Raw genomic sequence first — 25,460 nt, 5'->3', positions numbered from 1 at the left:
GTGGATGGACCTAGAGATTGTCATACAGAGTGAAGTAAGACAGAAAGAGAAAAACAAGTATCGTATATTAATGCATATATGTGGAACCTAGAAAAACGGTACAGACGAACCGGTTTGCAGGGCAGAAATAGAAACACAGATGTAGAGAACAAACGTATGGACACCAAGGGGGGAAAGTGGCGGGGGGTGGTGGTGGGATGAATTGGGCAATTGGGATTGACATGTATACACTAATATGTATAAAATAGATAACTAATAAGAACCTGCTGTATAAAAAAATAAAATTCAAAAATTCAAAACAAAAACAAAAACAAAACTACAGGAAACAACACCTGGGCTGTGTAATATAGTGGGAAAAGTTTTCAACTGGAATTCTAGAGATCTAGGTGCTTCCTTGCATTCCCATTTTCTGTTTAATTACTTACCTATTTATCATTTATCTATCCATCTATCTCTTTATCTTTGACTTAGATACCTCACCATTCTTGGCCCAACACATTATCTCTAAAATGAGAGGGCAGAACTCAATCTTTAGTAGTTCTATGACTTTACTGAGTTTAAGTAATTGAGGCAGTAACCACTCTGACTATCCCAGAAGCTGGCTGGCCAGTCTGAAAGACATATAATCTTGTTCATCTAATCTACAATTTAAAAATTAGAGATAAGTTTTTAATTAAATTTAAGCATGCATGTTTTGAAGTGACACATTTGTAAAATATCTACTTTATATCACAGGTAAACAATACTGAACTTCTGTGTGAGTTTCTGCATAAGAGTATGCCTAATAATAACAAATATTTATTGGGCATTTACTATGTGCCAAGTGCTATTCTAAGCTCTGTACGTATAGTATTAAACTTACAACAACTCTATTAGCTAGATACTAATATTAAATCTCTATGGTATATTGGATTAGTCCTCCCTCTCCCCACTACACATTCATGGGAGGTGCATGTGTACCTCTCTGCTCTTTGAGTTTGGGCTTGGCCACGTGACTTGCTTTGACCAAATAGGATAACAGCAGGCAACACACAAGCAGAGCCTTGAAATATGTAGCTTTAGTAAGTGGGCTTCTTCCTTGCGCTCTTGCTTTTTACTCTGAGAAAAAAATGTTTCAGGTAGCTATAGGTCCAAGGAAGATGCGACATGTGGCACAGACTTAGGCCCATCCTCCACTTGGAACCATGTCCAGTTGAGCTCAACCTGGATCAGATCTCCTCCTGCTTACCCCCAGACTTCTGAGCAAGAACTAAATGCATTTATTGTGACATGCCAGTGAGATTTTTGTGGTGGTTTGTACTGCAGCAAAAGCTCACTGATAAACTTCCTTTTTATAGACAGCAAAAATGAGGGTCAGAGATTGAGTAATCTGTCCAAACTTTCACAACTAATAAAGCGGTAGAGCTGGATATGAAGCCATGCAAGTCTAGCTCAAGGGCCTACACTCTAAGCCCCTAAGCTATATTGCCACTACATTATACTGGCATACTGTATTATAAGATATTAAGCCATTTATTAATATGGCAGTGGGTGATCTGGCACATACTGAAATTCATAATTGTAAATGTAGTCTAATTGTCAGTGGACAAAGATGTCTTGTAGCTTTGAGTGTAATGTTTCATCTTGAGACATTAATATAAAATAAATGTACTATTTTCTGGAGTCAAACTAATAAGACTACACATCTCTTGAAGTAACTTCCCAGCTCACCCTGACACCGAACAGTGGCCCTCAGTGCTCATAGCTCTACCGCATAATTCTACCCTCTGACTTCAGCTGACCAATTCAGGAATGCATCTGTGATCCAAGCTGAATCATCCAGGTTTCTCTTTTAGTAGCTTGAAATTTGGACATGTGAATGGGAGTCCCCATCAATGGCTCTACTCTAGAGAAAGGTGAAATCCCCAGAGCTATCCTTGTTCCTTTTCTTCCCACTTGTGAATTTCAGGATACTCTAGTATCTTCCCAGGCAAATGCCCTTTTAAAATAAGCTTGCCAAACTCTGTTTTTCTTATTGCAACCAAAAGAAACTTAAGCAAAATCGGCTTTAAAAACTTCATTGTTCTTTTTGTTATAATTTAAAAGTGCAGAGGAAGGATTTCTTAAAAAGACCAAATGAAGTTTGCATTTGCTTTTTGATCCTGTCAAAGTAAGCAGTTTAGAGTTATGGATTGTGTGTCCCCTGATACTAGCTAAAAATTCTTCCATATTTTAAAAACCAGGGTTCATGGACCCTAAAGGATCTGTGGATAGAACTACATTTTAGTAAAGTTGCAAAAAGTAGATTTCCTTTGTAATCCTATGTATTTTATGTATTTAAATACATTTTGTTTGTAAGGAGCTTTCTATATTCCTTTTGATAATGAAAGGCAAGTAAACATATGGGATTATTTTTGTCATTGATTCACTCAGAAACTATTTATGAGACTCAAATATATTCCAGACATTGCTTTAGGTACTGAAGATACAAGTGGGATGAGACAAAGTCTCTACCCTCATAAAGGAATAAGAAAGAATATGAGGAATATAATTTAAAAATTTCATAGTACTGTTAGTAATGAACTTGGTACATCTATACAGTAAGGAGATGAGGATAGCTTGAAAGTGTGAGAGTATGTGGAGGTAAAATGCCTGTGGAAAGTTTATGAGCAATCCTTAATCTATACCTAATCTTCAAGAGGAATGAATATATCAGCATATATAGGGAAACCTGCAAGAAATCTTATGTAAGAGTAAATAATAAAGCATTCAATACTACCACCACCACAATGGCAATGTTTTTATGCTTTTTACTTTACCAGTGATTTCATATCTACTACTACAATATAATCTCAATACTTCTTCCAGATGAACAGGAGAGAAAATGAAGCCTCAGAAGTTTGAGAAACTTGACCACTTTGAGTAGTGGTAAAACCAACTACACCCTGGTTTCTAAGTTTCCCAGTTTTTCTTTCCATTATGCCACACTACATCACCTTAACAAAAGACGATTAGTTTCACAGCAGGCAGTGTTGAAATTTCCTCTTATTTACTTCTGTGAGCTACTTGTGAAGTGGGAGAAAGAAGCAACATTATTGGGGTCACACAGAAGCTGCTGGTAACAAATTGAACATCTTTTGTCTTCAGGCATAAGCTCAAATCACTTTGGGATGGCATGATAGAATTGGTAGTGGAGGAGTTTAAGAATGTACTACTACAGCAGACTTTTCCCAACCAGAAGATTTAACCATCTAGAGTAGGGGTTGGCCAACTTCAGCCAGAGAACAAATCCAGTTTGCCACCTGTTTTTTGTATGCCCCCTGTGCCCCCCCAAGCCAAGAACGGTATTTACATTTTAAGTGGTTCAGAAAGCACCACAAGAAAAAAAAAATCATGACACCTGAAAATTATATGAAATTCAAATTTAAGTGTCCATAAATAAAGCTGAAACCCAGCCATGCTCATTCGTTCATGTATCACCTGTGACTTCTTTCATGCCTCAACAGTAGTTGAGGACCTGCTGGTTAGTCAAGCCTAAAATATTTACTATCTATCTGGCCTTTAACAGAAAAAGTTAGCTGATCCCTGATCTAGAAGGTCACAGAGTTTTCCAAGGAGTTCATGTTAAAGGTGGTGAAAACATCTGTTTAAATTTTTAATTTAAGAAATTAATAACTGCATAGTTATTTAATGGAATGATTTGAGAGCACCCAAGGCATATGAGTCAACGACTATCCTAGGGGCCTGAGAAGCATGCTTGCATCTCAGCCACTCAGACAGCTGATCACTCGGATGACCTCCTTGACATCATGGTGTTTGTGATTATTACAGAGGTTTAAATTGGTTAACTACCAGTCCTACATTTTCAAATTTACTGTCACACAGATTGCTGGTTAAAGACAGCAAACACAAAGAAACTTCTGGTGACATATAATTAATGAGGAGAATAAACATTCTATGAAGCCTGTAAATCTGCCTTAAGATGACTGTCATCAAATCTATAAGTTGCATTTATCTAATCAAAAGGAACCCCTAAAAGACTCAAATATTCTAAAAGTCAGTATTAAAAAGAATATGGTGATGATCATTTTCAAAATTTTCTTGAGTACAATTTTCTCTTATTTAGAAATTAAAATCAGCTGATTTTACAAGCAGATTTACAGGCTTCATAGGAGTTTTATGCAATAAACAGTTTTCTAATATTTATGTTTTTACAACTTGTCATATTTAGAAATGTTACTTCTCTGAATGTTCACTATAGAGGTCCATTTCCCCTTGATTTGTAATCTTCCTTCATAAAGCTTTGGGTTGTGATCCAATTTTTAACAATATAGGTTCCCAACATTTTTGTAACTGAAAAACAATGCCATTCTTCTTGAAAGTTTTAACACTTACCTATTAAAAAAATGTTGAGAAACACTGTACCAAAGAATAGGAAAAATAAGTGATAATATTTATTCACTCTACATATTCATTCATTATTCCTCCAGCAAACAGATGAGTAGAAACTCTTTGCCAGCCTTGTGGAAAAAAGCCAAGAGATAAATGACAGTTTTTGTTTTCAAGGAGCTTACAGGCTGGTAGCTAGAAAAGTGACAAGTATACTGATTGTTAAAATTCACTTTGTTAACTTCTTTAATAGATGTAAAGTAAGGTGCTCACAGATGTAAAGAAGCTGCTACTTTATAATTTAGAACAAAAATGAACTCAGTTCCTGGTGGTGAAAACAGAAGAGAGACTCTCTTTTCAAAAAGGATGCACTTTAGTTACAGATATAAGGAAGGCACGGTCTAGTGAATGTTCACCTAGAAAAAAGGATAAATTAAATATTCTCAACAGATGACCAAATCCTCCTTTTCTCTTAATTTCCAGAGAGGTTACACAATACCTTCATTCAAAACTTTTGGGAGTCAGATGTGTTTTGTAATTAATAACTTTTTAGTTTTGAAAGGTAAGTTTAAATCCATTACAACTGTAAAAAAAACATACCAAAATTAAAAAAAAAAACAAAAAACTACAAGTTTTTAATGCCTAAAACATACGTCAAAGACTGCTCTGTACCAAAAGATAATTTTAGGCTTCTTGTCACTGATAATAACTGATTCAAAAAGAATAAACTATCATGAATTGATGAACAGATACATAAAATGTAGTACCATCCATACAATGGAATATTATTTGGCCATAAAAAGGAATGAAATTCTGACACATGCTACAACATGGATGAAACTTGAAAACATTATGCTAAGTGAAAGGAGCAAGACACAAAAAGCAGAATAATGTATGATTGTATGTATATAAAATGTCCAGAATAGGCAAATACATAGAGACAAAAAGAAGATTAATGATTGCCAGGGGCTTGCAGTAGAGGGGAATGAAGAGTGAATGCTAAGGGGTACAGGGTTTCTTTTTGGGGTGATGAAAAAGTTCTGGAATAAGTGGTAATTGATGTACAACATTCTGAATACACCAAAAAGCACTGAATTGTACAATTTAAAATTGTGAAATTTATAACAAATTATATTTTAATAAAGCTATCATCAAAATTTTTTTCTATGAAGAATGAACTCATTTTATCAGAGAATTTTCAATCTCTAAAGTAGTAAAAATAAACTGCTAAGATGAACTATCCTAGGGAACTATTTCTGTTTGTGACTGTGAATAACCACATTGATCTTGTAAGATATAGCTAAAAGAAAGTAGTAATGAAGTTCTTCAGACACTTCACGTTTAAAAATCTAAGCATATATACAAAAATCTAAAACATGGAACACATATAATTAGTATGGATAACTAAAGAAACATATGAAAAGAATCAAATGACAGACTAAACCTGGTTTAGACTATAGTTTGTCCTTACTTCAAACACATAACAAAAATTAAAAATTCCAATCAGATGCTGAAAATAGTCCTAAAGAGTTAATCTGGTATTTTTTTCCCCTCTAAATTCAAAGTTCAAATTCTTTTTTTTTTTTTTTTTTTAGTTCAGAGACCATAAGTATAACACCCAATGATTTTTTTTTAAATTATTAGCACCTTTAATTATTATTTATTTATTTATTTATTTATTTATTGGGCTATGTTGGGTCTTCGTTTCTGTGTGAGGGCTTCCTCTCGTTGTGGCAAGTGGGGGCCACTCTTCATCGCGGTGCGCGGGCCTCTCACTATCGCGGCCTCTCTTGCTGTGGAGCACAGGCTCCAGACGCGCAGGCTCAGTAATTGTGGCACACGGGCTTAGTTGCTCCACGGCATGTGGGATCTTCCCAGACCAGGGCTCGAACCCGTGTCCCCCGCATTAGCAGGCAGACTCAACCACTGGGCCACCAGGAAAGCCCCCAAATTCTTTTTATTCCAAATTAAGTTAGGAAATATTTATAAACCAATCTACAACCACTACAATAGGATCACAGTGAACAATGGTATTTGGGAACTAGAATAAATTTAAAATTGAAGATTCAATCAGAAGAATGAAAGAATGAAGAAATTAGAATCTATCTGAATTTGAACCTGAAGTTTTAACATGGAAAAGGTGAATTATAGAGCAAAAAACATACAAGAAAAGAGACAGCAAAGTCCACCAAAATCTATGTTCATTTACTTGGGTACCATACTGATGTTCCAGTTAGGCTTGAGCTGAAGATATTACTATCTAGAATACTTAAATTGGCTTTATGATTCAGGTGTTAAGATCAACTGAATGACTGCTACCATTGGTAGATCACAACTAGTCAGCAATGGGTAAAGAGAGAAATTTACTCCAGTGGTTTGGGAAAGTCTACAGTGAAATTACAGCTGCATAATCTTCATATATATATATGAAAATTTATACATATAATGAAAATTTATGAGTCAAAAAGCTTTATATATGTAGCAAGAAACTCTTTAATATTCATAGAAAATAAATTGTAACAAGATAAAATTCTTACCAAATTACCAATATTTATTTAGTTACATATTTTTTATACTTTGTGTCTTATTCCTATTGGACAACGTAAGTAAAATAAGTAAATTTCAATTTATAAATATAACATAATAATATGATTACTAGATTCTAGGAAATGACCATGAGATAAATTCAAACAGCTCCCAATATTTACTTTAATATGTGGTAAATCACAACAACACTATTAAAAATTCTTATATTTGTTTTGGTTTTTTAAGATCATAATATAAGTTTATTACTAGAAAGCTTAATAATATAAAGTATAAAATATAATTGGATCTAGGTAATTTAGCAAAATGTGAGCTTCCCAATCATTTTATAGAAACTGCTATCTCTTGAATAGTTTGTATAAAATAATGTGGTATGTTTGAAGTATTAGAAAAAAAAGAATTCAGAATTCTTTCATAAGTAGTACACTCAACATTGGAGATAGAAAGGGATGATGGGTAGGTACATATATGTGACAATAACATAGCAATAGCAACTGATTTGTATGAAAATCAGTCTATAGGTCCTGTTTAGGATGAAGAAATTGGCTAATGCTTGCAGCTGGAAGTAAGTAGTTTTACAGCTTTACTTTTGTTTTTGGAATGAAAATGATATTAAAATAACATGTAAAGAGGGACTTCCCTGGCGGTCCAGTGGTTAAGACTCCACCTTCTAATGCAGGGGGTGAGTGTTTGATACCTGGTTGGGGAGCTAAGATCGCAAATGCCTCGTGGCCAAAAAACCAAAACATAAAACAGAAGCAATACAGTAACAAATTCAATAAAGACTTTAAAAATGGTCCACAGATGGGCTTCCCTGGTGGCGCAGTGGTTGAGAGTCTGCCTGCTAATGCAGGGGACACGGGTTCGAGCCCTGGTCTGGGAAGATCCCACATGCCACGGAGCAACTAGGCCCGTGAGCCACAGCTGCTGAGCCTGCGCGTCTGGAGCCTGTGCTCCGCGGCAGGAGAGGCCGCAATAGTGAGAGGCCCGCGCACCGCGATGAAGAATGGCCCCCACTTGCCGCAACTGGAGAAAGCCCTCGCACAGAAACGAAGACCCAACACAGCCATAAATAAATAAATAAATAAATAAATTATAAAAAAAAAAAAAAAAAAAAAAAAAAAAAAAAAATGGTCCACAGCAAAAAAACCTTTATAAAAAAAAACGTAAAGATACTGTGATCAGGTGGGGTCTGGGCAAGATGGCGGAAGAGTAAGACGCGGAGATCACCTTCCTCCCCACAGATACATTAGAAATACATCTACACGTTGAACTGCTCCTACAGAACACCCACTGAACGCTGGCAGAAGACGTCAGACCTCCCAAAGGACAAGCAACTCCCCACGTACCTGGGTAAGGCAAAAGAAAAAAGAAGTAACAGAGACAAAAGAATAGGGATGGGACCTGCACCAGTGGGAGGGAGCTGTGAAGGAGGAAAGGTTTCCACACACTAGGAAGCCCCTTCGCGGGCGGAGACTGCGGGTGGCAGAGGGGGGAAGCTACGGAGACACGGAGGAGAGCACAGCCACAGGGGTGCAGAGGGCAAAGCGGAGAGATTCCCGCACAGAGGATCGGTGCCGACCAGCACTCACCAGCCTGAGAGGCTTGTCTGCTCACCCGCCGGGGTGGGCGGGGGCTGGGAGCTGAGGCTTGGGCTTCGGTCGGATCGCAGGGAGAGGACTGGGGTTGGCAGCATGAACACAGCCTGAAGAAGTTAGTGCACCACAGCTAGCCGGGAGGGAGTCCGGGAAAAGCCTGGAGCTGCCGAAGAGGCGAGAGACTTTTTCTTGCCTCTTTGTTTCACAGCGCGCAAGGAGAGGGGATTCAGAGCGCCGCCTAAACGAACTCCAGAGATGGGCGCGAGCCGCGGCTATCAGCACAGACCCCAGAGACGGGCAAGAGACGCTAAGGCTGCTGCTGCAGCCACCAAGAAGCCTGTGTGCGAGCACAGGTCACTATCCACACTGCCCCTCCCAGGAGCCTGTGCAGCCCACCACTGCCAGCGTCCCGTGATACAGGGACAACTTCCCCAGGAGAACGTGCAGTGTGCCTGAGGCTGCTGCAATGTCACGCCGGCTGCTGCCGATGCAGGCTTGCCTCGCATCCGTACCCCTCCCTCCCCACGGCCTGAGTGAGCCAGAGCCCCCGAAGCAGCTGCTCCTTTAACCCCGTCCTGTGTGAGTGAAGAACAGATGCCCTCAGACGACCTACACGCAGAGGCGGGGCCAAATCCAAAGCTGAACCCCGGGAGCTGTACGAACAAAGAAGAGAAAGGGGAATTTCTCCCAGCAGCCTCAGAAGCAGCGGATTAAAGCTCCACGAACAACTTGATGTACCTGCATCTGTTGAATACCTGAATAGACAACGAATCATCCCAAATTGAGGAGGTGGACTTTGGGAGCAGGATATATTATTTTTTCCCCTTTTCCTCTTTTTGCAAGTGTGTATGTGTATGATTTTGTGTGAGATTTTGTCTGTATAGCTTTGCTTTCACCATTTGTCCTAGGGTTCGGTCCATCCGTTTTTTTGTTTTTTGTTTTTTTTACTTAAAAAAATTTTTTTTCTTTATAAATTTTTTCTTAATAATTTTTTTCTTATTTTTTTATTCTAAAAAATTAAAACTTTTTTTCTTAATAAGTTTTTTCTTAATAATTTTTTTCTTATTTTAATAGCTTTATTTTATTTTATCTTACTTTATTTTATTTTATTTTATCCTCTTACTTTCTTTCTTTCTTTCTATTTTTTCTCCCTTTTATTCTGAGCTGTGTGGATGAAAGGCTCTTGGTGCTCCAGCCAGGCATCAGGGCTGTGCCTCTGAGGTGGGAGAGCCAACTTCAGGACACTGGTCCACAAGAGACCTCCCAGAGCCACGTAATACCAAACGGCGAAAATCTCTCAGAGATCTCCATCTCAACACCAAGCTTCACTCAACGACCAGCAAGCTACAGTGCTGGACACCCTATGCCAAACAACTAGCAAGACAGGAACACAGCCCCATCCATTAGCAGAAAGGCTGCCTAAAATCATAATAAGGCCACAGACACCCCAAAACACACCACCAGACGTGGATGTGCCCACCAGAAAGACAAGATCCAGCCTCATCCACCAGAACACAGCCACGAGTCCCCTCCACCAGGAAGCCTACACAACCCACTGAACCAACCTTAGCCACTGGGGACAGATACCAAAAACAACAGGAACTATGAACCTGCAGCCTGTGAAAAGGAGACCCCAAACACAGTAAGATTAGCAAAATGAGAAGACAGAAAAACACACAGCAGATGAAGGAGCAAGGTAAAAACACACTAGACCTAACAAATGAAGAGGAAATAGGCAGTCTACCTGAAAAAGAATTCAGAATAATGATAGTAAAGATGATCCAAAATCTTGGAAACAGAATAGAAAAATGCAAGAAACATTTAACAAGGATATAGAAGAACTAAAGAGGAACCAAGCAATGATGAAAACCACAGTAAATGAAATTAAAAATACTCTAGAAGGGATCAATAGCAGAAAAACTGAGGCAGAAGAACGGATAAGTGACCTGGAAGATAAAGCAGTGGAAATAACTACTGCAGAGCAGAATAAAGAAAAAAGAATAAAAAGCACTGAGGACAGTCTCAGAGACCTCTGGGACAACATTAAACGCACCAACATTCGAATTATAGGCGTCCCAGAAGAAGAAAAGAAAAAGAAAGGGACTGAGAAAATATGTGAAGAGATTATAGTTGAAAACTTCCCTAATATGGGAAAGGATCAAGTCCTGGAAGCAAAGAGAGTCCCATACAGGATATATCCAAGGAGAAACACGCCAAGACACATATTAATCAAACTATCAAAATTTAAACAGAAAGAAAACATATTGAAAGTAGCAAGGGAAAAACAACAAATAACACACAAGGGAATTCCCATAAGGTTAACAGCTGATCGTTCAGCAGAAACTCTGCAAGCCAGAAGGGAGTGGCAGGATATACTTAAAGTGATGAAGGAGAAAAACCTACAACCAAGATTACTCTACCCAGCAAGGATCTCATTCAGATTTGATGGAGAAATTAAAACCTTTACAGACAAGCAAAAGCTGAGAGAGTTCAGCACCACCAAACCAGCTTTACAACAAATGCTAAAGGAACTTCTCCAGGCAGGAAACACAAGAGAAGGAAAAGACCTACAATAAAAAATGCAAAACATTTAAGAAAATGGGAATAGGAACATACATATTGATAATTACCTTAAATGTAAATGGATTAAATGCTGCCACCAAAAGACAGAGACTGGCTGAATGGATACAAAAACAAGACCCGTATATATGCTGTCTAAAAGAGACCCACTTCAGACCTAGGGACACATACAGACTGAAAGTGAGGGGATGGAAAAAGATATCCCATGCAAATGGAAATCAAAAGAAAGCTGGAGTAGCAATTCTCATATCAGACAAAATAGACTTTAAAAAAAAGATTATTACAAGAGACAAAGAAGGACACTATATAATGATCAAGGGATCGATGCAAGAAGAAGGTATAACAATTGTAAATATTTATGCACCCAACGTAGGAGCACCTCAATACATAAGGCAAATACTAACAGCCATAATAGGGGAAATCGACAGCAACACAATCAGAGTAGGGGACTTTAACACCCCACTTTCACCAATGGACAGATCATCCAAAATGAAAATAAATAAGAAAACACAAGCTTTAAATGATACATTAAACAAGATGGACTTAATTGACATTTATAGGACATTCCATCCAAAAACAACAGAATACACATTTTTCTCAAGTGCTCATGGAACATTCTCCAGGATAGATCACACCTTGGGTCACAAATCAAGCCTTGGTAAATTTAAGAAAATTGAAATCGTATCAAGTATCTTTTCTGACCACAACGCTATGAGACTAGATATCAATTACAGGAAAAGGTCTGTAAAAAATACAAACACATGGAGGCTAAACAATACACTACCTAACAAAGAAGTGATCACTGAAGAAATCAAAGAGGAAATCAAAAAATACCTAGAAACAAATGACAATGGAGACACGATGACCGAAAACCTATGGGATGCAGCAAAAGCAGTTCTAAGAGGGAAGTTTATAGCAATACAAGCCTACCTCAAGAAACAGGAAACATCTTGAATAAACAACCTAACCTTGCACCTAAAGCAATTAGAGAAAGAAGAACAAAAAAACCCCAAAGTTAGCAGAAGGAAAGAAATCATAAAGATCAGATCAGAAATAAATGAAAAAGAAATGAAGGAAACAATAGCAAAGATCAATAAAGGTAAAAGCTGGTTCTTTGAGAAGATCAACAAAATTGATAAACCATTAGCCAGACTCAACAAGAAAAAAAGGGAGAAGACTCAAATCAATAGAATTAGAAATAAAAAAGGAGAAGTAGCAACTGACACTGCAGAAATACAAAGGATCATGAGAGATTACTACAAGCAACTCTATGCCAATAAAATGGACAACCTGATAGAAATGGACAAATTTTTGGAAAAGCACAAACTTCCAAGACTGAACCAGCAAGAAAGAGAAAATATAAACAGACCAATCACAAGCACTGAAATTGAAACTGTGATTAAAAATCTTCCAATAAACAAAAGCCCAGGATCAGATGCCTTCACAGGCGAATTCTGTCAAACATTTAGAGAAGAGCTAACACCTATCCTTCTCAAACTCTTCCAAAATACAGCAGAGGGAGGAACACTCCCAAACTCATTCTATGAGGCCACCATCACCCTGACACCAAAACCAGACAAAGATGTCACAAAGAAAGAAAACTACAAGCTAATATCACTGATGAACATAGATGCAAAAATTCTCAACAAAATACTAGCAAACAGAATCCAACAGTACATTAAAAAGATCATACACTATAGTCAAGTGGGGTTTATCCCAGGAATGCAAGGATTCTTCAATATACCCAAATCAATCAATGTGATACACCATGTTAAGAAATTGGAGGATAAAAACCATATGATTTATCTCAATAGATGCAGAAAAACTTTTGACAAAATGCAACACCCATTTATGATAAAAATGGCATAGAGGGAACTCCAGAAAGCAGGCATAGAGGGAACTTACCTCAACATCATAAAGGTCATATGTGACAAACCCACAGCCAACATCATTCTCAATGGTGAAAAACTGAAACCATTTCCTCTAAGATCAGGAACAAGATAAGGTTGTCCACTGTCACCACTATTATTCAACATAGTTTTGGAAGTTTTAGCCACAGCAATCAGAGAAGAAAAAGAAATAAAAGGAATCCAAATCGGAAAAGAAGAAGTAAAACTGTCACTCTTTGCAGATGACATGATACTATACAAAGAGAATCCTAAAGATGCTACCAGAAAACTACTAGAGCTAATCAATGAACCTGGTAAAGTAGCAGGATACAAAATTAATGCACAGAGATCTTTTGCATTCCTATACACTAAAGATGAAAAATCTGAAAGTGAAATTAAGGAAACACTCCCATTTACCATTGCAACAACAACAAAAAAGTACCTAGGAATAAACCTACCTAAGGAAACTAAAGACCTGTATGTAGAATACTGTAAGGCACTGATGAAAGAAATTAAAGACGATACAAAGAGATGGAGAGATATACTATGTTCTTGGACTGGAAGAATCAACATTGTGAAAATGACTATACTACCCAAAGCAATGTAAAGATTCAGTGCAATCCCTATCAAATTACCAATGGCAGTTTTCACAAAAGTAGAACAAAAAAATTTCACAATTTGTATGGAAACACAAAAGTCCCCGAATAGCCAAAGCAATCTTGAGAAAGGAAAACGGAGCTGGAGGAATCAGGCTCCTGGACTTCAGAGTATATTACAAAGCTACAGTAATCAAGACAGTATGGTACTGGCACAAAAGCAGAAATACAGATCAATGGAACAGGATAGATAGCCCAGAGATAAACCCATGCACATATGGTCACCCTATATTTGATGAAGGAGGCAAGAATATACAATGGAGAAAGACAGCCTCTTCAATAAGTGGTGCTGGGCAAACTGGACAGCTATATGCATAAAAATCAAACTGGACTACTTTCTCACACCATATACAAAAATAAGCTCAAAATGGATCAAAGACTTAAATATAAGAGCTGAAACCATAAAAATTCTCAAAGAAAACAAAGACAGTATGTTGTTTGACATCAGTCTTAGCAATATTTTTTTGGACATGTCTCCTCAGGCAAAGGAAACAAAAGCAAAAATAAACAAATGGGACTATATCAAACTAAAAAGCTTTTGCACAGCAATGGAAATTATCAACAAAATGAAAAAGCTGCATAGTGAATGGGAGAAAAACATTTGCAAGCAATATATATGATAAGGGGTTAATATCTAAAATATACAAAGAATTCACACAACTCAATAGCAAAAAAAAAAAAGTCCTATTAGAAAATGCACAGGGAATCTGAATAGACATTTTTCCAAAGAAGACATACAGATGGCCAACAGGCACATAAAAAGATGCTCAACATCACTAATCATGAGTAAACCACAATGAGATATCACCTCACACCTGTCAAAATGGCTATTATCAGAAGGACAACAAATAACAAGTGTTAGAGTGTGGAAGAAAGGGAACACTTAAGCACTGTTGGTGAGAATGTAAATTGCTGTAGTCACTGTGGAGTACAGTATAGAAGTATCTCAAAAAATTAGAACTACCATATGATCCAGCAATTTCACTTCTGGATATTTTCCCAAAGAAAACAAAAACACTAATTCAAAAAGATATATGTATATTATATACATACAATGTTCACAGAAGCATTATTCACAATAGCAAAGATATGGAAGTAGCCTAAGTGCCCTCTGACAGATGAATGGCTAAGGAAGATGTGATATATATATACACACATGCACAGTGGAGTATCACTCATCTGTAAAGAAGGATGAAATCTTTCCATTTGCCACAACATGGATGGACCCATAGGGTATCATGCTAAGTGAAATGAATTAGACAGAGAAAGACAAATACCATATGATTTCACTGATATGTGGAATCTAAAACACAAAATAAGTGAACAAACGTAACAAAACAAAACAGAGTCATAGATACAGAGAACAAACAGGTGGTTGCCAGAGGGGAGGAGGGGAGGAGGATGAGTGAAATAGGTGAGGGAAATTAAGAGGTACAAATTTCCAGTTACAAAATAAATGAATCATGGGAATGAAATAGACAGTATGGGAAATATAGTCAGTAATAATGTAATATATTTGTATGGTGACATAGTAACTAGATTTACTGTGATCATTTTGTAATGAAAAGAAATATGGAATCACTATGTTGTCACCAGGTACTAATCTAGTGCTGTAGGTCAATTATACTTCAAAAAACAAACAACCAAATACACTGAAAGAAAAAGAGAAAAGATTTGTGGCTATCAGAGGAAAGGGGAGGGAGAGAGGAAACTGGATGAAGGCGGTCAAATGTACAAACTTCCAGTTATAAAGTAAATAAATACTAGGGATGTAATATACAACATGATTAATATGATTAAACTGCTGTATGTTATATATGAAAGTTGTTAGGAAAGTGAATCCTAAGAGTTCTGTCTCACCACAAGTAAAAAACATTCTTTTATTTTATACCTATATGAGATGATTGAGGTTCTCTAAACTTATTGTGGTAATCATTTCATGATGTACTTAAGTCAAATCATTATGCTGTACACTTTAAATTTATACAGTGCTATATGTTAATTATATCTCAATAGACCTGGAAGAAAAAAACCTTCTGTATTCTTGGAGAAATCAAATGAAGTTACAATACATTATGCCAATATTAATGAAAAAGAGAAGTAATAATAAGGGTTAAAAGTCACATTTGGATTTGGAAACTTTTTACATTAAATACGAAAAGATGTTTAGTAAGTCCTATGCAGAAACATTACTGGAGACATTTAATTAAAATTTAATTTGCTTTAAATAAATTCTTTTACTATAACTTATAGAAGAGAGGCACTTGGTGACACTATTTCTATTAACTTTGTACTTCATGAAAGTATTTGCTTTGTTATTAAAAGTTTTGCTTTAAAGTTTCTAAGAAAAATAAGTAATTAAACAGAAAAGTTGGGGAATGAAGAGTCCATATAAGTGACAGACAAAAGAATCTATAAAAATAACTAATAGTCAAGTGATGCTTATAGGCATCTTAAAAAAAATTAACTGACTGCTAAAAATGTAAAACAAGAAGTAGGTATATAGCAAGATAACAAAATTGTTTCTAGTCACACATTTCACTTAGAAGAAATGAAATCTTATAATTTAAGCCTATTAAAGTAGGTATCTGGGTGAAGCAAAAACACAGTACAATGTCATTATTTCATGTCTTCACAACTGTATGACATGCAAGCTATGTAAAATCCATTAATTAACTAATGTGGAATAAAGCAAGGAAAGTTCTACTAATTACACATTGTTGAATATTTTCAAGTCCCATACATAAAGTATAACTGCATAATATAAAGTAAAAATTAACAGATTTGTACAGTTAGCAAGAAGCCCCAAACAAATTATACACTATATGTATTTTCATATAATATTACCCTTCCTTCTGGTTTGCTCTTCATTGCCTTTCTTGTTCTCTAACCCCTCATATTTTAAAACTTAGCCCCAAGACCCAGATTTATACAGTCCATCCTACCCACTCTAGCTCATAGTATGCTCCCTTCTCTGGACTCTTGGTTGAGAGTACTACTCACTTAAAAGTCATGAGATAGAGCAAAAAGCCAACTGATTTTTTCCCATAGCACAGAGATAATCCATCATATATTTCTAAGGTCATTTAAAAAAAATTATTACAATAATTCATAACACTGGTAAAATTCAAAGAGCACTGCAGATTGTAAAGTGAAAAATAAATGCCCCACCTCTCTCTCCACAGATGAACATTGTTATAATTTCCTTCATATCTCATTCTATAGATTTTTATACACCTGTCTTAGAAACTCTTGGGGACAAATGTATTTAGGAATCTGGAGTTTTTCAGATTTAGAAAGATAATTTGATGCATTTATTGAATTTTACCACTAACACCAGTCAATGGTGTCCAGCCAGCAGCTCATAATCAAAGACATTCATGTTATCTGTAGTGAATATTCACCCTTTGATATAAACATAGAACATAGATAATTTCACATATTAACAAGTAGCTTTTAATTTTTTCCTCAGAGGATGTTTTTTTCCTCCAGCTTCGTTGAGATGTAATTGGTATATTTCTGTACAACGTGATAATTTGATACACATAGTGCAAAATGATTACCTCAGTAAGGTTAGTTAACCCATCCATCACCTCACTTAATTACAATTGTGTGTGTGTGTGCGTGTGTGTGTGTGTGTTTGTGGTGAGAACATTTAAGATCTACTCTCTTTGCAACTTTCAAGTATATAATATAGTATTGTTAACTATAGGCACCATGCTAAATATTAGATCCCAAGAACTTATTCCTCTTATAACTGGGAATTTGTACACTTTGACCAAAATCTCCCCATTTCCCCTATTTCCCAGCCCTTGGCAATCACCCTTCTAATCTCTGTTTCTATGAGTTTGATTTTTTTTTTAAAGATTTCACATATATGTGAGATCATGCAGTATTTGTCTTTCTCTGTGTGACATATTTCACTAAGCATAATGCCCTCAAGGTCCATCCATGTTGTCACAAATGGCAGGATTTCCTTCTCTTTTTACGGCTGAATAATATTCATATATACATACATATAGATATACAGTCATATGTAAATATATATGTGATATGTATATATCACATTTTCACATATATATCCCATTTTCATTATGCATTCATTCATCAATGGACACTTAGGTTGTTTCCATGTTGTGGCTATAGTGAATAATGTTGCAATAAGCGTGGGGGGGCAGGTACCACTTTGAGATAATGATTTCATTTCCTTCCAATATACTCCCAGAAGTGGGATATATATATATATGCAGATGTGGGGCCATATGGTAGATCTATTTTTAATTTGTTCCATAATGTTTTCCATAATGGATGTACCGATTTACATTCACCCTTAGGGTTCCCTTTTCTCCACACCCTTGCCAACACATGTTAATTATTTATTTTTTTGATAATAGCCATTCTTACAGGTGTGAGGTGATATCTCATTGTGGTTTTGATTTGCATTTCCCTGATGATTAGTGATGCTGAACTCCTTTCCCAGTACCTGTTGGCCACCTGTAAGTCTTTTTTTGAAAAATGTCTATTCAGGTCCTATGCCCATTTTTAAATCAGATTGTCCACTTTTTGGCTATTGAGTTGTATGAGTTCTTCATATATTTTTTGATATTAACCTCTTATCTGCTGTGTGGTCATAAATAGCTTTTAAATTCTCAATGAACTCAGGTGGGCTCTTAATGTTCCCAGGTCAGTCTGGTTTTACCGCCAAAATGTACTGAGGGAAAAAGAACCTTTTGTATTTCAGAGCCTTTTTCCTTTTAGAATTGCAATTATAGACCTGTATTAACTCTACCCATGGAAACACAATATATTACCATATACCTAAATGATAAATTGTATCCTTTTATTCATTCACATGCTTCACTATAAATGAAACGCAATCTTGTTCTTAGTCATGGTATTCAATGACTGAAATCTAAGAACACTACATATTTGACTCTCACTAAATACAGGTAGTAACTTAGTACCCACTAGTAAAGGGTCTCATTGTTGAGTTATTTCTGGATTTGTGTATATTTCCTAGAAGCAGCTTATACAGAGAATTCAGAAAAGAGAACTCAGTTAGTGGGTCAAGTGAAAATGCTCTATCACATGGCATGTGGTGTATTCATTCAATGTCTAACTATTGTCTCCAACACTGCAACATCATGCCTTGCATTGCTTCTGGATGTATCCCGTCCACATTCCCTCTTTGCTATTGATTGTGGGTTACAATTATTTAAATCTTTTATATATGTTTGATTCAGCCTTTGATATTTGCCTCCTTTCATTTCCAACTTCTTTTTTTTCCCCCTTTTTATGTTCTCTTACCAGCTGTTTTCACTAGATGTTCAATCTGGCTAATAATCCTTCCAACTCTTGATATTTTGTAAGCATGTGTTTCATAGTCTCAAAGTTTTTACACACTAAAATTTTTAAGCATTTTGAGTTAACAAATGATCAGAAAAACATAAAATCTGTATAAACAACTTTATATACTATATTAAGTTCAAAATAAGTACCATGTTCATTTTTAAAACTGCATAATATAAGCTTAATTGTGAAAAGATTAAATAAGTAAGCACTCTGAAATGCATTCCTGCCTTAAATGGTCACTACCTGCCCGTCACCTCAATTTTTTAAAAATTAATTAATTAATTAATTATTTATGCTATACAGTAGGTCCTTGTTGGTTATCCCTCTTAAGCACAGCAGTGTGTACTTGTCAATCCCAAACTCCCAGACCATCCCCACCCTCCTCAATTTTTTAATTGAGATCTATCTTATATTTGCCACCTGCTAATATAGTAAGACTAAGAAGCATGGTTTACTAAGGATCATTTGATGTTTGTACATTTATGTCTAGAATGACCATGTAAAAACCATGTTCAGCTAAACATTGGGGAAACATATCTAAGTTTTGTATAAATATAAATAAGCATATATGTATTCCTTTTAAAATTATTAAGATGAGAACATTCTATGTATAATGTCCTATAACTCAGTTAAAAAAAAAATTTAACAAGAGTATCCTTCCATTATACCACAGAGATCTGCTTGTTTAGACTGGATGAAACCTAAGTCATGCAGCTGAATGCAGCTGGAGAAAAACCAATAAATATACTGACTGGTCTCACTTTTAAATTCATGAAGAACTCAAGTGGGCTCTTAACACTCTCAGCCAATCACAGTATAATTTCTTAGTCCATTCAATCTCCCATTTTCCTAGATAATGTCTTCACATCTTCTGTTCCTTGAGTCCTCTCTCTCGCACTGCACATCTAGTCTGTCAGGAATCCAGTTGATTTAATTTCAAATTACATCCAAGCTCCAGTGACTTCTCACCACTTCCACTGCTATTCCTCTGGTCTAAGGTACCATTATTTCCAAATTACGTCCCACATTTTACACTTGCTCCCCATCAGCCTATTTGTAATAATTATCATTGGTAAAACCAGAGTAAGCTTTTCAAAAATTTGTCAGATCATGTTACTTCTCTGCTAAGACAAAGTCCAATGGATATCATTATCTTTTTGGCCCCATATCCTACCCCTATCCCTCTTGCTCTGCTAAAGACACACTGGCCTCTAACCCTTTTATTTAAAACATCTGACATGTCCCTCGCCCAATGAGTCTACACTGGTTGTTCTTGCTACCTGGGAACATTCTTTCCTCAGATATCCACATGACTAACCCCCTTGCTTCTTTTAAGTCTTTGCTTAAATTTGCTCTTTCTTGATAAGACTTACCCTGCTAATCCTATTTAACGTTGCAACACCTTCTCCTAATTCCACTGACACTGCCAATACAACTTACTCTGTTTTATGTTTTTTTCCATAGCACATATTATCTTCTGAGGTACAACACTATGTATTTATTATGATTATTTTTAAATGTCCCTCTCCCACCACTTGAATGTAAGCTCCATAAGGGTTTGGATCTTTGTTTTGTTCACCGATCCCAAGCACCTAAAACACTGCCTGGCACAAAGTAGGCCCTCAATAAATATTTGAGAAAAAAAATGAACAAAAGTTTATTCATTTAATTTAAATAGTTAAGATATATATTTATTTTAATAATTTTTAAAAGCTTAAAATATTTTATAGTAAAATTTACCTCCCACTCCTGTTCTCCATCTATCTAATTCCTATTCTCTCTCCATGAGATTATGTCATCACCATTATTATTTCCTTGTGTATCCTTGTAGTGATTTTTCTGCATAAGTAAGCATATAAAAACGAAAATTCTCTTCCTCATTATCTTTGAACCACAAAGGTAGCATCCTATACATACAGTTCTGCATGTGTAATATTGTAATTTTAATTGTAACTTGAAAAAATAGACCATGAAGATTTTTCTTTATTAGAAATAGCAAGTTCCTGGTTTGCTTTTAACAGCTGCATAGTATTTCATCTGGATAGCCCATAGTTAAATTTGTCCCATATAGATGCACATTAGGTCTCTCCAACATTTGCTATTAAATATTGCTAAGAATTGGGGCTTCCCTGGTGGCGCAGTGGTTGAGAATCTGCCTGCCAATGCAGGTGACACGGGTTCGAGTCCTGGTCTGGGAAGATTCCACATGCCATGGAGCAACTAGGCCCGTGAGCCACAATTACGGAGCCTGCGCGTCTGGAGCCTGTGCTCAGCAACAAGAGAGGCCGTGATAATGAGAGGCCCGCGCACCGCGATGAAGAGCGGCCCCCACTTGCCGCAACTAGAGAAAGCCCTCGCACAGAAACGAAGACCCAACACAGCCATTAATAAATAAATAAATAAATAAATAAATAAATAAACCCAAAAAAAGTTTAAAAAAAATATTGCTAAGAATAACTTTGTACCTATCTCATAAAGTAATATATCAGTGGATAAACTCCAAGAAGTAATTAAATAGGTCATTGGAAAACATGCTTTTCTAATTTTGACAGATACTGCCAATTACCCTCCATATGATTTGTGTCAATATACAGTCCACCAGGAACATAAAAGATGCCTCCATTCTCACCAAAACTATTATATCCAATTTTGAGAATTTCAGAAATTCCAATAGGTGACAGGTAGTATTTCATGGTGGCTTTTCTTTTATTAAGAGTGAAGTTGAAATTTTCATATGCTTATGAGGCATTTGTATTTCTTTTTCTGTAAACAGCCTGTTCATATACTTTGTCATTTTTCGGACTGCAATGTTAGTCTTTTAACTTATCATTTTGTATTTTTTAGGTATATTTAAAAAAATTTAGCCACTTTGGTGTTGGGAAAGCTGGACAGCCGCATGTAAATCAATGAAGTTAGAACACTCCCTCACACCATACACAAAAATAAACTCAAAATGGCTTAAAGACTTAAAGATATGACCCCATAAAACTCCTAGAAGAGAACATAGGCAAAACAGTCTGACATAAATTGTACCAATGTTTTCTTAGGTCAATCTCCCAAGGAAAAAGAAATAAAAGCAAAAATAAACAAATGGGGCCTAATGAAACTTACAAGCTTTTGCACAGAAAAGGAAACCATAGACAACATACGGAGTGGGAGAAAATATCTCAAATGATGTGACCCACAAGGGCTTAATTTTTAAAACATACAAACAGCTCATACAACTCAATATTAAAAAAACAAACAACCTAATCAAAAACTGGGCAGAAGACCTAAAGAGACATTTCTCCAAAGAAGACATACAGATGGTTAACAGGTACATGAGACAATGCTCAAAATCACTAATTATTAGAGTAATGCAAATCAAAACTACAATGAGGTATCACATCACACTGTTCAGAATGGCCATTATCAAAAAGCCTGCAAATGATAAATGTGCGAGAGGGTATGGAGAAAAAGGAAACTTCCTACACTGTTGGTGGGAATATAAATTGGTGCAGCCACTATGGAGAACAGTATGTAGGTTCCTTAAGAAACTAAAAATAGAGTTACCATATGATCCAGCAATCCCACTCCTGGGCATATATCTAGAAAAGACGAAAACTCTAATTCAAAAAGACACATGCAACTCAATGTTCACAGTAGCACTATTTACAATAGCCAAGATATGGAAACAACCCAAGTGTCAATCAGCACAGGATGGATAAAGAAGATGTGGTACATATATACAATGGAATATTACTCAGCCATAAAAAAGAACAAAATAATGCCATTTGCAGTGACATGGATGGACCTAGAGATTATCAAATTAAGTGAAGTCAGATAGAGAAAGACAAATATCATAAGATATCACTTATTTGTGGAATCAAAAAAAATGATACAAATGAACTTATTTACAGAACAGAAACAGACTAACAGACACAGAAAACAACCTAATGGTTACCAAAGGTGAAATGAGGGAGAAGGATAAGTTAGGCATTTGGGATTAACAGATACACATCTACTATACATAAAATAGGTAAATGACAAGGACCTAATGTATAGCACCAGGAGCTATATTCAGTATCTTGTAATCACCTATAATGGAAAAGAATCTGAAAAAGAATATATATATAACTGAATCACTTTGCTATATACCTGAAACACAATATTGTAAATCAAATATATTACAATAAAAATTTTTTAAAAAAAATTTAGTCATTTCTGGGGCCTCCCTGGTGGCGCAGTGGTTGAGGGTCTGCCTGCCAATGCAGGGGACACAGGTTTGAGCCCTGGTCTGGGAGGATCCTGCATGCCGCAGAGCAGCTGGGCCCATGAGTCACAATTACTGAGCCTGCGCATCTGGAGCCTGTGCTCCGCAACAAGAGAGGCCGCGACAGTGAGAGGCCCGTGCACCGCGATGAAGAGTGGCCCCCGCTTGCCGCAACTAGAGAAAGCCCTCACACAGAAACGAAGACCCAACACAGCCATAAATAAATAAATAAATACATAAAAAATTTAAAAAAAAATTTAGTCACTTCAGTAAGAATTGCAAACTTTTTTTTTCAATGTTCAAGTTTGTCTTTTGAGTTTTGCTTCTGTGTGTGTTTGTGTGTGTGTGTGTGTGTGTGTGTGTGTGTTGAAAAATGAGGTCAGATTTATTAGTCATGTCATTCTGTAGCTTATAGATCTTGTTTTGAAGACGTTTTTCTACTCTAAAGTCAAAATAAGAAAAAAAGAAAAAAACCACTCCCGTGTTTACTGAGAACCTCTGTAGCTTCATATTTTACATTTAAATATTTGGTACATTTATAATATATCTTGGTGTATGGTGTGAGGTATGGATTCAACTTTTCTTTCCAGATGGCCAACCAGTTGTCCCAACATGTATTAAACAATTTCCCACTGATATGAGATGCCATCTTTATTATTTTCAATATTCCTGCATTTATTAAGTCTATTGCTGAAGTTTATAATCCTGTTCATTCTGTCATTTCATACACCAATATAGCCGTTTCCAACTAGGTTTCTGTGAGAGAATTAAATTCTACAAAAATATGTGAATAAAATTTTCTTAACTATCCCAAGGGTAGTACTTTCCTGATTCTCCCAAGAATGGTATATAGTACCATTCTAGATGCATAGGATTCACTACATACATTGGCTAAATAATGCCCACCCAAAGATATCACGTCCTAATCCCTGTAAACTGTAAATGTTACCTTATAAGGAATAAGGGTCTTTCCAGATGTGATTATATCAGGGATTCTGAAATGAGGACACTGTCCTGGATTATTCAGGTGAGCCCTAAATGCAATCACAAGGGTCCTTATAAGAGAAAAGCAGACACACACAGAAATGGAGGAGGCAATGTGGCCATGGAACCCAAGACTGAAGTGGGGATGTGGCCATAAACCAAGGAATGCTGGCAGCCACCACAAGCTCGAAGAGGTGAGGAAACAATTCTCCCTGGAGCCTTAGAGGGAGAATAGCCCTTGATTTTGATTTTGGCCCAGTGACACTACTTTCAGACTTCTGGCATCTGGAACTGTGAGAGAATAAAAAATCTGTTGTATTAAACCACCAAGTTTGTGGTAATTGTTATAGAAGCCATAGGAAACTAATAATATTCTTAGGCTTATGGCACATACTCAAACAATATACGTAAGCACAATGTGGCACTAGGGCTTAATTTAAAATTATTTTGTTATACATGAAAATTACCCATACGGATACATTAATCTTGTGTTACAATAGCTTAGTAAATTCTATTATTTGTAGTAGTCTCTCAGTTGATTAAGTAAAATCCACTGGATGGCAGTTTCAAGTATATAATATGATCTGCACATGGAGCTTTTAACTTCATCTTTCTAAATTTCTTTTATAGTTCTAGTATTTTTTTCTTGGTTTTTTCCCCTCATCACAATGTCAAATGATAGTCATGACACTGGGCATCTTTGCAATGTTCCTGACTTGTGCAAATGCTTTCAATGTTTCCTCATTCTTCCCTCACCCCCACGCCTGGCTGATCTGTTTTGGACTGACAGAGTTAATAAACTTTCCAAATCTGGTGTGTTTTTGACTATTTTCCCTTGTACTTACATTGTTTTTGCTTTATAAGTGTTGGCACCATGTTATTTGGTTTGCAGATATTCATAACTGCTACATCTTCATTGTGTATTGCACTTTTTGCATTAAAAAATGACTTTGTTCATCTCATTCGATGTTTATGTGGAATGATTCGTCTGGTCTGACATTAAGTATTTGCTTGCCTTTATCTGTCTTAATTTTAATTTTTATCCTTCTTTAGATTTCAATATTTTGAAAGCAATTTCTTGTATTTCTTGCATATAACAGAAAATAGCATTTTGCTCTGTGATTTAGTTGGAAATCCACTTTCTAAAAAACCAACACAAGCTAGAAGCCCATTTACATTAATTTTTCTCTCGGCTGATTCCCTTCAGTACAATCTTAAATGATAATTGTGATAGTGG

General features: G+C 36.2%; 1 long non-coding RNA gene across 2 annotated transcripts in view; it reads right to left on the bottom strand.

The window, feature by feature from the left end:
* Positions 1-25,460, bottom strand: part of LOC118897888 — a 168,657-nt gene that overhangs the window by 2,031 nt on the left and 141,166 nt on the right. The gene's annotated exons all lie outside the window — the stretch shown is intronic.

This window comes from Balaenoptera musculus, chromosome 7 (assembly GCF_009873245.2).
Source record: "Balaenoptera musculus isolate JJ_BM4_2016_0621 chromosome 7, mBalMus1.pri.v3, whole genome shotgun sequence".
Taxonomy (NCBI): domain Eukaryota; kingdom Metazoa; phylum Chordata; class Mammalia; order Artiodactyla; family Balaenopteridae; genus Balaenoptera; species Balaenoptera musculus.
Note: the sequence above shows the minus strand (reverse complement) of the source record. Positions and strands in the feature narration are given on the sequence as shown.